Below are 15,807 nucleotides of genomic sequence, written 5' to 3'. Positions count from 1 at the left end.
AATTGTTTATCAGTCCTTTTTCAACTGTTTTAATTTAATTTTAATTTTATCTTTGTTTGCACTACGGAAAATGAGCAACGGCAAAATTACGCACAACAAATATTTACGTGCCGTACTATAACGAATTGCAATCTATTTTTCGCCTCAAATCTTTGGCAGTGGTAGGTAGGTATACGAGATATACACAGATATAGCACAACGTTTAGCATAAATGTTCAGAGACTTGGATTTTCTCCACTTTATTCGTTTATATTTTTACTGACAACATCAAGGAACAACAACACTGAGATATAAAAACTTTATAGGGGGAAAAATTGAACAGAAAAACTAGATTAGTTTTAAAAGGGAGTGTGGAAGTGGGGGGTATAGCTAGGGTGTTAGTTAAATCATCGAAAATTAAGTTACAATATGGTACGAGTACGAGTACGAGTATTTTATAGCTGATGTTCAAAAGCATCAAAGTCTTATAGCTGATATAATATTTTTGGGGATATATAGTAATATGATGTACGCACGATATATAGGTAATATTATAAAATACACGACAACCACGACATATACGGAAATAATGGTGATTAGATATTTAAGATATATGTAAGGCTAAAGTATAAATAAATAATCTAGATGTTAGCAATACCAACAAGGCCTATTGCCAAGAATTACCACAACAATGGAACACAGGATATTACGATTTAGTGTTTATAACGCAAGAACAATCCACAGAAATATATCCTATTTGATGATTAATTAATAGTTACTTCAGCATTTTTGTTCAACAATCTAACAGCTAAAGAATCTATCACAAAATTTTTTAGCGATTTGCGGAAATTCGGGTAAAGCTTCGATTACAAACAAGGCTCTCAATCATGGATTCTGGGCGACTGAACGAATTGGCCTTGCTAATTGAAAAATATTGTCCTGCTCAAGCCGTGCAAAACAACAGCCGCTACTCAACAGGACCCTCTCCACACACACATTCAATCACTTCGCACACGCTCTCAAGGCAACAAATCAATAGAGAACTCGGGGCGTCGAACACTCTTCAACACCTTGACAGCAGCTGATGCCTCAAATAAACAAATAAAAGCAATAAAAGCAACAAACAACGACTTCAATGAGAGAATGACTGAAAAGTAGGTAGGGTGCAACAGCACCATTAAGAGAATGTGAATTTGTGCAACAATAACAACAACAAAAACCAAGTGAAGTCCGTCAATCAAATTGCTTTGGGAAGTTTTGAGAGAAAATGGTTCAATAAACATGTCTTACATGAAACATTTTAATTAAATTATATTTTCTCTCTCTTTCGAGTATATCTGTGCACGTGTGCATGTGTTTGTGTGTGCAAGTGTATGCGTGTATGTGTTGTGCAATATTTATCAATTTTCCAAGTCATCACAATAACCATACGTCTTCATCTAGCCCCAAACGAACATACCCACATACACGTGTACAGTACGTGTGTGTGTATGCACACACTCGTACCCCACAGTCACTCACACAAGCAAACAAAAGGGTTTTAGCACTCTCTCCATGCACATCGCTCATTTACAGAAGGGCAGAAAGAGAGGCCAGAAGAGTACGAGAGGGAAGACAATGTGCGCTCTACTTTAATTTAATTTTTGTGGTTGCCTCTCCTCGTTCTTGTTGTTGTGGTTGTTGTTGCCGCTGTTGCTGTTGTTTGTTTGTTCGTTGCGCGCAATTAATTGAACTTGCAGCAGACCCGAGACTATTGACAGCCCGGAGGGGTGGTGGTAGTGTGCCAGGGCTGATAGAGAGGTTGGGAAGGATAGAGAGAGGTAGCGTTTCTGCTGCGGTTGAGTCGATGAACACTTAAGCCACACTCAATGCAGTCCCTGGCTCAGCCTCGTTTGCCCCGTTACGCTTTACGGAATTTAACTAAGACAAACACAACCACAACGATAACAACAGAAGCAGAGAGAGAACAGCACACACAGATACGAGCACACAAATACACTAGCGAGTTGTGTAGTTTGTTGCCTTTTCCGTTCTGGTATATGAAATGCTTGCGGGTCTTATGCTGGCTTAGCAGCAAACTTGTCTAAGCTTCCGTCCAAGACAGATAGCAGAGAGGAGGTGAAACGGAGGGAGGTGCAAAGCAAAGGAAAGGAAAGGAAACGAAGAGACCCTCGAAGCCTTTGCAATTACAATTACGCATAGGAGAAAGAGCACAGCGGAGGAGAGCGCTGAAAACAGCACACAAAACACAGAAAACAGAGCCCAGAAAGCAGAACCCAGAACCCAGAGCCCAGAACAAGATGAAGGAGAGACCGGTCCCCGGGTCCATAGCTGAAGAAGAATGGCCAACAGTAATTGTAATGACAGACAAAGTAGGCAAAACATTTAGCAGCTTAACGGACCTTTAACCCGTGAACAGAGAAATAGCCCGAATTTAAAGGAAGACTCCTTCAACGCTCTCCCGATATTCGCTGGACTCCCACTACTTAGCAGCTCCCTGACCCCCTCACTGTCCGCATCACGTTCTGGTCAAGGCTGCAGCTATTACTCCATTCCGCCCAGCCATCCTCTAAAACATATTGCACAATTACTTGCCACAGAAAGGGAGAGAGAGAGAGGGAACGATTGGGGACGGGGTAGAAGGGGGCACAAAATAAAATAGCTAACGAAATTTATGTTATTGTTTGTCTGACTGCCTGCCAGCTAGGCGGAGAGCAGCAGGAACAGAGGACCGTAGGACTACTACTACCTTTTGCCGGGGACTGCTCCCATATTATTTGCACATATTTCTACCCTCTCTTCGGCAGTGTGTGTGCTCGTGTTTGTTGCAACATTTTATTTATCGCACTGGCCATAAAATGCACGCTGGGGGCATTTGTAACAATTTTGCAACCAAACACACAATGGAGGAGCAACCCTCGTCCTGTGGCTCGCTGCTGTTCTCCCCTTACATTCCTCCTTTCTTAGTCAGGTTAAAATATTACAACATCATGCTTAAAAGTCACGTTTAAACGCTGACGACGACGGCGCTGAAAGATTATTGCATTTTTAGACTGCCAACCCACCTCGGCCCACCTCTGATCCCACCTGCTTTCACCCGACCAGAGGCAGAGGCAGAGGCACAGGCACAGGCACGGCCACACAATCACAAACAAACGTAGTTCATTTCAGTCAGACGTCGTCCTTGTCGTCTGTGCCTCTGCCTGTGCCTCAGCCTGTCTGTGTGCTCGACGAAATAAGTAATAGTGTTGCAACGTGCCTGCCGCATTTTATTTCCTTCCCAGCCAGATACTCGTTCTGGGGCAGGCAAGGTGGGACAGTCGAGGCGGCGCGGTGCGGGGCTGAGCTGAGCTGGATAGTCTGCTCTCTGGCAAGCCATTGATTGTATAATTCTTGTGTTGCGAGTGAAAATTGTATATGCTTGATGTCTGATTGAATTGAATGGATGTGCGAGAGTGAGTGAGTGAGGTAGCCTCCTTCTCCCTCTCCTTCTCCGAGCTCGTTTGGCTTTTGCGGTTACGAAACCAATTTATTTGCTTTTTTCTCTTCTCTCACTTTGTGTGTGTGAGTGTGTTTGTGTGTGTGTGTGGATGCTGTTATTTATTTTAAATAGCATTGGAAACTCTGGCTCGCTTATGCAGGTGTATCTTTTGGCCGTTCTCCGCCTGGTTTCTTTTTTGTGTGTGCTCTCAGAAATCCTTGAAAGCCAAAAATGATTTCATAAGATGAAAAGCGCTTTTTCGCACAACATTTTTGCTTTTTTCTTTTCTCTCTGTATGTATGGGAGGATTGAAGCGTCTATAGGGCTGTAAGAGATGACCGCAGAGAGCCAAAAGAATTTTTGGCAACTTTGTGAGTTGCCAGATTGAAGTGATAGTTGGCAGAGGGAGTCTGGAGGCTCGAGAGTAGAGGGAAGAGAGTGGGATGAAAGTGCAGTCAATGGTGATGACAATTAAAGATAGTTGAAGCCGAAGGGGCAACGAATCAGATGAAGCATATAAATATAAATCTTTCAGTCCCCAAGGATCTGCTCGTAAGCCAGTTTCAATTACATTTCCATAACCCAGCCTAAGCCCCGGGGACACCCGGAAGCGACACCCTGGCACTCTGGAGTCGCGTCGGGAAAGCAAAAGTCACTTTTTCAATTTTCAAAATTAAAAAAAAAAACTCTGCGCACACACGAGTAAATCACTAAGTTACTGTGTCGCATTGATAAACCCTTATCAAGTGGGTTTTTTAGGCGCACATACCCCACATACCGCACCACACAGGAGTCACGTTGACACCCTGTCAGGGGGCACGGCACCAGTCGGGGGGTGGGAGGGGCTAGAGAAGTCACTAAACGAAACGAAACGCGGAGGTATCTGACAAGGGTGAAAAAATCAGCCGAGAAGAAAGCCTTGCCTACTTTTCGGCGTGAATTTAAAAGGCAGGAATCATGGGTGGGCTGGAGACGGAGATGGAGTCTGCCAGGGATGATGCTGATGTGACGCTGGCTGGGGCTGGTGGGGCGTGTGCGCTATGTAGCGCGCATATTAAAATCTATAAAATATGCTTGTGACTGCTTTACGACTCGAAAGCCAGCATCCAGAAGCAGAAAAAGTTCAATATTTGTAAATCTTCTGCTGCTTCTTGGCTCAGTTTCCCGCTTCCCCGCTTGCCCGCTTTCCACTCCTTCCTGCTCGGGGTCTCGTTCTTTATGGGTTAATGGTGCGAAAACGTGACTTAATGTGCGTGTGGAAGAATTTTCCCCCCCCCTTCCAGCCGCCTCCCAGAGAGTTATGTGCGGGCTCGTGCAGAAGGAGGAGTACGAACAGTCGCATCTGGTGTACAAAGGTCAAAGCAATTTGAGGCGACCATGAGTTGATGGCTTTTAATAGAAATGTCAGCCAGAAGTGGCTTTAAAAAGGGCGAATCCAGAGCGGGCTTATCACATACTCGTGCTCGTGCTCACAACAAAAGTGTCTGCTTATCCCTTGAACTTGAGTTGGCAGCAATTAAAAATTTCATTAACCCCCATTTAATTATCCATCTGTGTGTGTAGAAGTTTTAGCGTTAATGACAAATCCTTTTGTTAAATATGCTTAAATGCAACTCACACAGCCAGCTCTACACAAGAGACCCCCACAGATACTCCTACATAGAGGGAGATAGAGAGAGAGAGAGACAGAGAGAGAGCTTACAACGTGCTGTACATATGCTTAATGAAGCTTATAACTCCCGCCGTCTTCCAGCCCACCCCACCCAGTCCCATCGCATCACCACAACCCTCCCACACTTGCAATGTGCAACACGTACATGTTCTGACAATCCTGGCAACAGGCAGCATATGCCATCCACTGAAGGCCCGCCAGGCGAAATAATTATAAAGCGCTCGCAGCAGCGGAAGCTGCAACGGAAATGTTGCCGTTATACCTGGCAAGAGCACGTGCAAAAGGGGTTGGGTTGGGTTGGGCTGGGCTGGGCTGGGGCATGGTGGTATGGTTGTAGGGGGCTGGAGGCCGGAGGCAGGAGGCTACCTGGTTGCGGGTGCAAATTCTAGCACTGCCTGCCGTTTAGTTTAGCATAATGACAGGCACAGGAGCATGGCCCCCGAAACGGAGAAGGAGAAGGAGACAGAGACAGAGACAGGGGAGAACTGGGGTAGCCACTAAACCAAGCCACATTAGCTCGGCAGCAAATGTGGCAAAGCGTGTTAATAACTCACTGTGCACTGAGTGCACTCTCGAGAGCTGCCAGGAAGAGGACTCTGCTCTGCTCTGCGCTTCTCCTCCACATGCGTTTAAGTTTTCGGATTTAATAATAAAGTCTACCCTCAGAGAGAGAGAGTCAGAGAAAGAGAGAGAGAGAGAGAGAGAGAGAGAGAGAAGGATAGAGAGAGTTGCAAGCTGGCCCAGGCCTGGGTGCATAGGTGGCCAAGTTCGTCGTTGTCGTTGTCGTTGTCGTTCTCGTTGTCGTCTTGGTTGACGTGTAATGGAGCATGGCCTCGCCGAGTTTGGCCTGCTGGCACTGCATATTTTCCATGCATAATGCATAATTTCGTTTCATCATCTCGGGATCCAGGCACCCATTCCACCTTCTACTGCACTCTTAGTCCCGTCTCGGGCCTAATTTGCTGCATAATTAAGCGTGTAGCGTGTCTATGCTCTCAAGGAGCCTCTGGCTCTGCCTCCCCCCTGGCACAATGCTCTTTTTGGCCTGTTTTGTTTCCTGGTTAATTTCAGCTTGTAGCTGTGCAATGCAATTTAGCGGTAGATACGAGTTCGAGCTCGAGTACAGGCACTCCCCAATTGGACGGGTTTTGGTCTGGTTTGGTCTGGGTTTGATTTGAGTGGGGTGATGGGGGTGATGGGGGTGGTGGTGCTGCTGGGGTTCCAGCTTCGCCAGATAATTGGATAACATCAATCAAGCGGGTATCACAACTTAATGAGATACATATTCCAGGCTTCCACTTCCGTAGATGACATTTCCTCTCGATGATTACGCTCGCTCTCTGCTCGAAATACTCGCATGGCATCGAATCGATATAACACCTCCCATCTGAGCAAACGCCCTTTCCTCCCTGTAGCTCTGTAACTCTGTAGCTGTAGTTGTAGCTGTAGCTTCCATCCCTGTGGCTCTGCTTTTGTTAACATGATGCGATATCTACGAAACTAACAAAAATTCAGGCACACGCACACACTCACACAGAGAGAGAGAGAGAGAGAGAGAGCGCGGTTCCTAACCACAGCGCACACCTTTAATGTGGCCACAATGTACGAGTGTATGAGTGGGGCCTCCTCATGGTTTCTGTTCCCTTAACTCACCTGCCCTTCCCTCTCTTTCCATGTCTCTGTCGATGTATTATTTCTGTCGCATTGTTTGCTTCCTTGTCGTGGCCATTGTTATTTTTCGTATTTTTTCCCTGCATCTCCGCCTTCGCTTACCTACATACATGTACATATATCCTTGATATCCTGTGCTGCCTTTGATGAAGCTCCCCCCACAGCTACATGGGTACTACGAGTAGGAGGAGTACGAGTGTGTGTGTGCTATTACCGTTGTTAGTTTTTAGTCGGGCTGTTCGATTCTCGTCACTAATGAGCAGCCGTAAAGGAGCAGCGAACTTGAGAAGGGCGTGACGTAGGGCAGGTGACAGGCATTTTATGTATTTGTCTTTACGTTTTTAACAGTCCTGGCAGGCGCCTGTCCGAGGGGTTATCCCCTGGATTTGGGTCAATACGAGAATGGTTACGGTTTCTTAGTCCCTCTCTTTCTCCTTCTATTTTTATCTATCTGTCTCTAGACTTCGTGACAGAGTTTTTCATTTGCCTAATGAATTCAATTATTTATTTACCTCGAGTTATTTTTCTTGGCGCACGACAGTTCTCATTTGATTTGATTTCTTCTCCCTCCCGGCAGTGGCTAAGGGAAACATTTCTAATTAATTTTGTACAAATTACATGCAACTCGGGGCATGGATGGGGTTGCCAGGATGAAACGGGGTAAGTAGCGAGCGCGCAAAAATTGAAAATTAATTAATGCAAAAGCATTATTTAATTGGAAACTGAAGTCTAATTAAAAGGCGACGATCCTCGCTTGCCCTCTCACTTTACCTTTACCCCCGCTCCCTTTACCTCTCCCTTTTTTTCCATTTTCAGTCAATTGAAACTGCAACTGACATCGTTACAGGCGCAAAATTAATTAACACTCAGAGAGGGCACAAAAATACGCAATTAAAATTGTAAGCGAGCTAAAAATCGCCGTCGCTAAAATGATTAACAGGAAATAAATAATAATTATTAGAAAATTTCGACAGCTCCATTCACACAAGCACACACACACGCACAAACAATAACCACACACTCTCTATAATGCAAACAATAAACTAATTAAATCGACAGAGACCGCCCTCATAATGGAGTGTTTAATAATTTGAAAATTGCCTTTCGGCCAACTCAATGCCAAGGGAATTTATGGAAAAATGCACAAAAATCAGCCGAAAATTGCACCCCATAAAAAAGCATCTCAAAAGGAGCTAACACAAATGCAGAAACAGCAAAGAAAGGTTCAACACTGAGAGGACGAAAATCTTAAGAGTGAAAGAGTGAACGTTGCAGAAGTAAAAGCGTAACTTACGAATCAATTGAACTGAAAGTTTGGTTGTTCTATATTCATTAAACGGTAGACTTACTGCGAGCTTATTTCTAGATCTGAGCGGAATTGGTATACATATCGTAGATGGACTTACCTGGAAAGAGAGAGAAAACAAATATTAGATATTATATATTATGAAAATGAAAATGAGGTATTAAATGATGTTTAAGTGGGTGGAACTCCCCCGGCTAAATCAATTTGTGTTTACTCCCAGCTCCTAGCTCCTCCCATCGCCCAGCTTTCGTTTCTTATTTGTATTTGTGCAACGTGTGGCAGGAGCCAGAAACACCAACAACACCAACAACACCACCTATAACCCAAGAGCAATCTGCAGCACTATACACGCCTGCCGGAATAATATTTGCCGTGTGTAAATGCTGCACGTTTATAGGTAACAAAATTTGTTTTATTTTATTATTTGCATTTTTTGCCGCATGCTTTTCTGTTTTTTATTTGGCGGCAGTGGCACCGCACCGGTGCTGGCTGTGGCTACAGCTGCGGCAGCGGCATCGGCAGCGGCAGTGCTACTGCCAGATGCCTCTCTCCCGAGCACACATCAATCCAATGCTAACAGAGCTCTGTTCTCGGTGTCGGGCTGCCCTTTTTTCGGTCTTTTCAATTTCACATATAGCAAATATTTTTTATGTTTTCCCCCAATGCGAGTGAGTGCTCGTCGCTCGTCGCTTTTCGTTTCTCGTCTTCTCATCTCATCTCTACTCTTCCCCCTTTTTCTTCTTTTTTTCCATATTTTACATGCAAATCGAATTTTCCTCAATTTTAATTGGATTTTTGATTGGTTATACTTGTGTTTATATACGCACATCTCGTTTGCCTGGATCAACCCTCTGCCACTACCACTCCCAGTCCCACTTCCAGTCCCACTCGCAGTCCCTCACCCTCTCCCTCCATAGGAGTACATATTTTGATGTGTACAGAGTATTTATTTGTAAAAATATACGAGTACACTGCCTATGCGATACTTCAATTATTTTGGTTTAAAATGTGATTTTTGATTTTCATGTCTGTTAGTTTGTTACACGCTGTAAGTCGCTGTAGGATATAGGGATACAAAATCGGCAGGCAATCCTAGTATGCAAATTTCCCTGCTGCCATGCCTTCTTCCCTGCCTACCCGCCTCTAGTCTTGCCTCTATTCACAATGATTTGATTTTGGTTATGAGTTTTTTAATAACAATTAATTTGCCTGCTTTCGGGCAGAAAGTTCCGTTGTTCAACTTTTGTCGCCTTCACCTCTTCTGCCGGTCCTTCCCAATGATACCCTTCCAGCAATTAACCGAGTCGCGCACAAATTGCTGGCAATTTGTACAAACTTTTAATTGAAGACGTCATGAACATGAGACATTCCCTCTACACGCATCCCGGTGCTTCCGTGCTCCTGTGCTCCTGTGCTTCTGGGCTGTTGGGGCTTGACAGAAATTTCCCTCCGTGCGCGTTGTTGTATGTAAAATGTCGAGCGCTCAGCCTCGCGGGCATTGCCAGAGCACTGGAACGGGGAGGGGGCAGATGGCTTAGTTTCCTACTTATAATTACAATTGAGACCATGGCCGCAATGATTATAATTATGTTCTATATTGTCAGTGGTTGGTTGCCAGTGGGCGTTGCAGTCATCCTGCCACCATCTGAACCCTCCTGCGGCTCCCCGCCCCCATCCGCCCAAAAGTACGAGTAGCTACAGGTAGACGTAAACGAGAAGGAGAAGAATTTTCGAAATAAATCACTTTTTGTCCTCTGCCCGAGTCGTGGTAGTGGTCCTGGTCGTGGGCAGCATTTGTGTGCCTGGCAAGGACTTATGCTGATTAGTAGGAAAAGCGACACAGTAAATTTGACTGTGAGGGGAGGGGGTGGGGTGGGAGGGGGAGTGAAGTCTCCGTCTCCGTCTCCCTTCCCCAAATGTCAGACATTCGAAATGATTTATGCAATGAGCTCAAAAAGATGAAAGTTGTACATTTTCATATTTTAATTGCTTTGCTCTCTTAATACTTTTGGGACAAGGCTCAGGACTCGTTTGCTTTTTATAATACTCGTATTTTATTTTTTGCTTGCGCTGCTTCTGCTTCTGCCTCTGACTCTGCCTCTGCTGCTTGGGGTTTCCTTCTCCCGATGCCTTGTTCCGCTTCTATGGGTCTTTTGAAGTCCTTGTGGGTGCTTAGGGGTCCCAGAGCTGGGAATTTCCCCGCTCTCTCTCTCTGTGTTTGTGTGTGTGCGGGCCTCGAAGTTAATGTAAATGTTTGCTGAGAAAATTTTACTAATTTTATAACAAGTTGCGGTTTGTATTTCTGTTGCGTTTTCAGCTTTCCCATTTTCCTTGGCCTGCCGCAGCCGCAGCCCCAGCCCCGGCCCTAGCCCCAGCCCCGTCAGATGTCAGTATTGTTTCGTTCTTTTTATTCCTGCTGCTGCTCCAAGTAGATTTCGTGTATAAGTAAGCATTTCGCATTTATAATTTATGGCTTTATATTTGTCAATGGCATTATTATTTCTCATTTTTATGTTTGTCCATTCACCTTGGCAGCGGTGGTGGCGGTGGCGCCTCTGAGGATGGGCTTGGCCTGTATATTTTATGGGACATTTAGCAGGGGCAGTTCTAAAATGTAGGTTTATGGTGTGACAGGCAAATTGGACAGCGTCAGCGACGGCAAGGGGCTGGCGGCAGGGGAAAATGAGATGCGATTGGGGTCAGGCTTTTTAAAATGATAATGAAAAATTTCTCTATGCGAAAGAAGTACGCCATAAAGTCACTTGATTTGATCAATTTAACATTGATTAAAGGAACGCTCTCTGTGCTCCTTTCTGCCACATTTAACCTATGCCATAACACATCCAGGGGTACATCCAGCATCTCTGTATATTTTATGGGGTCTCCGGCTCGGCTTTCGGGGTAATTTCCAAACACATTTTCCGTATGCACATTTGCCACTAATTATGCGCAAAATTTCTAGCTCAAGGGCTCCAAGCAATTAGCAGAGCACACACACAGCCATATCTCTTCAGCCCTCCTCCCCACCCCCTCAAGTAATTTACATTGAAATTAAACAAAAACTATGTATGTGCGTGTTTGTGTGTGCGTGTGTGTGTGTGTGTGTGTGTGTGTGTGTGTGTGTGGGGAGCTTTCCATTTTCTATTTTCATGTGCATGTGGCCAACATTAATGCAACAAATTATGTTTAGAGCGCGGACTCGGTCGGGAAAAACTCCAAATGAAAATAAACCGCAACATTTTTCATTTGTATGGGGAAAATGAAGAAGGAGCCGGGTCTGGTTGTGGACGTGGGGTCTGGGGGCCTGGTGGCACAGGGGGGGACAATCACACGGGAGCAATATAACCGGTTTGTATGCCACAAAAGCAATTTTATGATTATAACAGCCGAGGCCCGGTCCAGTACCCTGTCTGTCTCTCTCTCTCCCTCTCTCTCTCTCTGGGAACGTTTGGCAATTAGGCGCCATAAAAATGGCTAACCGCTCCAGTTGGGCGTGGTTGTTTATCTTCGCGTCTTTTGTTTTTTCTTGTTTTGCTCTCGACCCGCAACCCGGAACCCGGAACCCGCAGAAGCTCACGGGATTTTTAATTTAAAATCCACAGCGAAACGTGAGCAGCCGCAAAGAATGCGAAGAGTTACAGCGGAGAGGAGCGGTGCATTGAGATATCAGAGAGGAAGAAATTTCTGTCTAGGGCTCGGATCAGTCCACGAACTTGATTTACGATCAGTTCTGTATGTATGTGTGGGTACATTCATAGGTATATTCTGGATCCTTGGGGAGAACTATTCGCCGAGCTAATGGCCTCCTTCCTCCGTCCTCAATTTTAGCGCAACTTTTTTCAGCCAGGATTCCATTTCGGGGGCACAGGAATCTCCTTCCACTAACCACATTAACGGATACTTTGCGTAGGTGGCAGGGGAATTAAATTATGGTTATTGTTTATGGTAAAACACGGTTAAGGTCGAGGTCTAGCCGAATCGGTTGTCCGCCCCCAACCCTCATTCCTTCACTCTTGTATCCTACCTCTTTCTTTTCGTCGACCCGTAGTATTTAGCGGCAAAAAAAAAATGTATTTACATTATATTGTGCGGAGCAGTCAAGTTTTATAGAAATTTATGAGGTTTACGAGTATAGTGGCAGTGGCAGTGGCAGCGGCAGCGGCAGTGGCAGTGGCGTGCCTGGTTCGGCTTGCTTAAAAGTCCCTCGAGATGTAATCAATTACTTAATGCTATAGAAGAAAGCCCCACTCTGGCCGGGACCCCCTTCAGCGACTACTCGGCGACGGCGACGACGACGCCAAACAAAAGCCATTACGCTGAAACTTTTCAATGAAGCGAACGTTGGATGTCCCTGTTCCCTTCTCGCTCTCTCTCGCTTTGTGTCCGTCCGTTTGTCTGTCTGTCTGTCTGTTTCATTCCTTGTCTGGTTCGTCAGTCAGTCAGTCAGTCAGTCAGTCAGTGAAGGGAAGGGACAGGGACAGCGACAGGAACAGGGACATCGAAGCAGCCTCGACTATTAGCTGCCTGTCTGGGATGATGTCCTCAATGTCCTCGCCTCGCCGTCTGTCCTGCGTCCTGTGGCACAACCCCTTGTGGGGGCATTGCCACAGCTGATGTATTATTATGGCCCTCTAGATTGGGCTCTGTGGGCTGGCTCTCCGTTATTAATATTGTTTTTTCCCTATTCCGTATACAAGAACGCGCTCTCCCTCTCTCTCTCTCTCTCTCACTCTGTCTCTCCTCTGGCTAATATTGGCGAATCCCTAGCGCATTACGTGCCGAAGGTAAGCAGGCAGCATGTCATCAGAACACGCCCACTTGAATTTTGAATGGGGTTTGGCAGTCGTCCTCGTCCTCGTCCTCGTCGAAGCTCCGCTCCGCTCCGTACCACACCGTACCGTTCAGTTCAGTTCAGTTCAGTTGGGAACCAGTACGTATATCCGTCGGGTTTTTAGGTTGAGTTTACAGTGAAATAAATATTTAAGTGGAGCCTGCGACTGGGACTCCAGCTCTCCGACTGGGCTAACTCACTTGAGCGTTTGTTGGCACGTAAAAGACATCATAATTAGCATTGGGCGCTCGAAATTAGCTTGACATGCTTTGGGGCCAGAGGTTAAAAAGTGCAAAAACGTGCGCTGAGGGCGAGGGTGCGGGAAAGGGAGAGGTAGCACGCAGAACGTGAGTCACGACACACAAAAAGCGGCACATCTCTATGCGGGAATAGGCCAGGCCAGGCTAGGGCAAGACACAGACGAGACAGTGGGACACAGCGGGACACAGCAGCAGCAGCAGCAGCATCCTGGCCGGGAAGAAACTTGCAAGAGCCAATTTCCGTGCCATAAAACTTGAAAGCTTTTTAGAAGACCGAAAACAATTTGCATGAGAAATTCAATTTGATAATGGCAACATGGCAGCAGTCAAAATGTGCGTCTTCAGATTGGTGCTCCTGTGCTGGAAAACTTTTTGCCTACGACATATTCGAAAATCAGACAAAGCCAAAGGACAGGTAGCAGGAGCCTAATTGGGTCAGGTTGCCAGGGAGGAGCCCGGCAAGCGGAAGTGCCCGGATAGAGGGCTTAAAGAACAGTCCCAACTCAAAGGGAAATCCCCGAGTTCAATAATATTTGTCTGGCCACTGAAACAAAAGGAAGAGCAAAAGTTTAAAATTACCAAGAGACGTTGGGCAAACAATTCGTATGAAATTTATTTAGAGACAGAGACAGAGGCCGAGACTGAGACGGAGACTGAGATGGAGACGCCGCCGCCGGTTGGCTGTCGATGGCTTTTGTCGCCGCAACACCCGTAGAATTTTGTGTAATTTGACCCAAAGCAAATGTAAATAGAAGTCCGACTGCTGAAAGGGCGTTAAATTGTATAACTTAATGAAACGACGAGGCAGCGCGGCTGTATGGAAGCGGTAGAGGGAGCGGGAGCGGGAGCGGCAGCTGGGCAACCAGTCAAAGCAAACCGTAAGCCAAAACCAAACCAAACCAAACCGAACTGAACCCAGACCACACCGCACCGCACCGCACCACAGCAACCCAACCTAACCCAACCCCAGAAGTCAGAAGACTAGAAGAGACCTAACCAGAAAACCAACAGAACCAGCACCATGGCCAGCAACAGCAACAGCAAAAGAAGCAACACTAGGACCGCCACCAGCACCAGAACCAGAACCAGCACCAACAAAGTGAAAAAGTAAGAGGAGTAAGAGGGCTGCGAGTGTGAGATATCCTCTGCTTTGTCCTCGCTCCCGTCCTGCTCGCCACCGTCTCCGTCTCCGTCACCATCTCCTTCTCCTTCTCCGTCACCATCTCCTCCAGCCCGTGTCAGAGTCCGTGTCTCTTTATGCCCGGCTGTGGCTGGCCATGTGCGGATTACGTTTGACTTAATGCAGTCAGGCAATGGCAACGGCAACGGACAGAAAAAAAGGCAAGACACACGAAGCGAAGCGGTGGCTGCAAGAGCGGGGGAAACTGTTGCACGCCATGCCACGCCCACATTAAATTAAAATTAAAATGCTAAAATTTCCCAGCTCAAGCTGTGGGCGTCAGTGCTCACGCCCATTGGCCCCCTCCAACACCACAGGCCTTAAAAATGCAAAGCAAAATAGTTTTTAATTAAAAGGTCTGACTGTCACAGTCCTCCTGCCTGTCTACACTGGCGGCCGTGGCAGCAGTCAGACTGTCTACAGTGCAGCCGGGAGTATTGGCAGAGGTTCGGGCTGCGATTTTTCGAGTTGTCCCTGCCACAGTAAAGGGTCTGATACTGCTCAATTTTTGCAGACAGACAATGCCGCTGGGAGGTTGGCTATTTGCTTCCTGTTTTGGTGACTCCTGACGGTTTGGCTTAACAGTGGCCTCCCAATTATTGGGCCCAGCAATTTCACCACCTCAGAGGCGCTCAATTAGGGGGCCAAGCATTTTTGGGCACTCTGCGCTCTCGCCTGCCGCAAGTAACAAATAATTTCTATGCAAATATTTTACACTAATTATTTCAAATATTTTGCATGTGGCAGCAGCAGCGACAGCGGCTGATAAATGTAAACAGAGTTCAGGAAGGCGGAACAAGGAAGGGTAAGAGCTGTCTGTCTGCTGCCAAAAATAGTTATTTGCTCAAATTAAATATATACATTTGCGTTTCGTATTTGCGCTGGGCAAATATGTCTCTGTGTGGCCGTGCCCGAGTCTCTCTCTCTCCCCCTCTCTCTCTCTGTGTGTGTTTGTGTTAAAACAAAATTATTTTATGGCGTTTGCGTTGGACAAACACACAGTCGCAATCCAAGCCCCCAGTCTGAGTGCCAGAAGGACCAGTCAAAGGCGCTGGTGGGTGAGTCACAGAAGAGTGCCGTACCGTCTGTCTGTCTGTCTGCCAGTCAGCCAGCCCCTAAAACTATGCAACAGAATTGAGCCCAGCAATTTTCCAGCCTTTGGGCGTGCCTTTTGTTTGGACACAGGCGCTGAAATTGATTAAGTTTGTTGCCTGCCAATGAAAAAGGCACTCAATCAAACGCCGTTCGGAGAGTACGGCGGCAAAAAAGTGTCATTGAAAGCGAATACAGTGAGCAGGAGGCAGGAGGCAGAAGGCACGAGGTATTCGAGGCACAATCAGAGGCACAAGTGCCTACCGAAATAAATGAATCAATGGATGAGCAGCGGGCGAGCTGGAGAGCTGTAGAGCTGTAGAGCTGCAGAGTGG

At 46.3% G+C, this 15,807-nt stretch overlaps 1 protein-coding gene across 33 annotated transcripts in view; it reads right to left on the bottom strand.

Moving 5' to 3' along the window:
* Nucleotides 1–15,807, bottom strand: part of LOC108153300 (CUGBP Elav-like family member 4) — a 318,810-nt gene that overhangs the window by 75,578 nt on the left and 227,425 nt on the right. The window lies entirely within an intron of this gene.

Source organism: Drosophila miranda, chromosome XR (assembly GCF_003369915.1).
Source record: "Drosophila miranda strain MSH22 chromosome XR, D.miranda_PacBio2.1, whole genome shotgun sequence".
Taxonomy (NCBI): domain Eukaryota; kingdom Metazoa; phylum Arthropoda; class Insecta; order Diptera; family Drosophilidae; genus Drosophila; species Drosophila miranda.
Note: the sequence above shows the minus strand (reverse complement) of the source record. Positions and strands in the feature narration are given on the sequence as shown.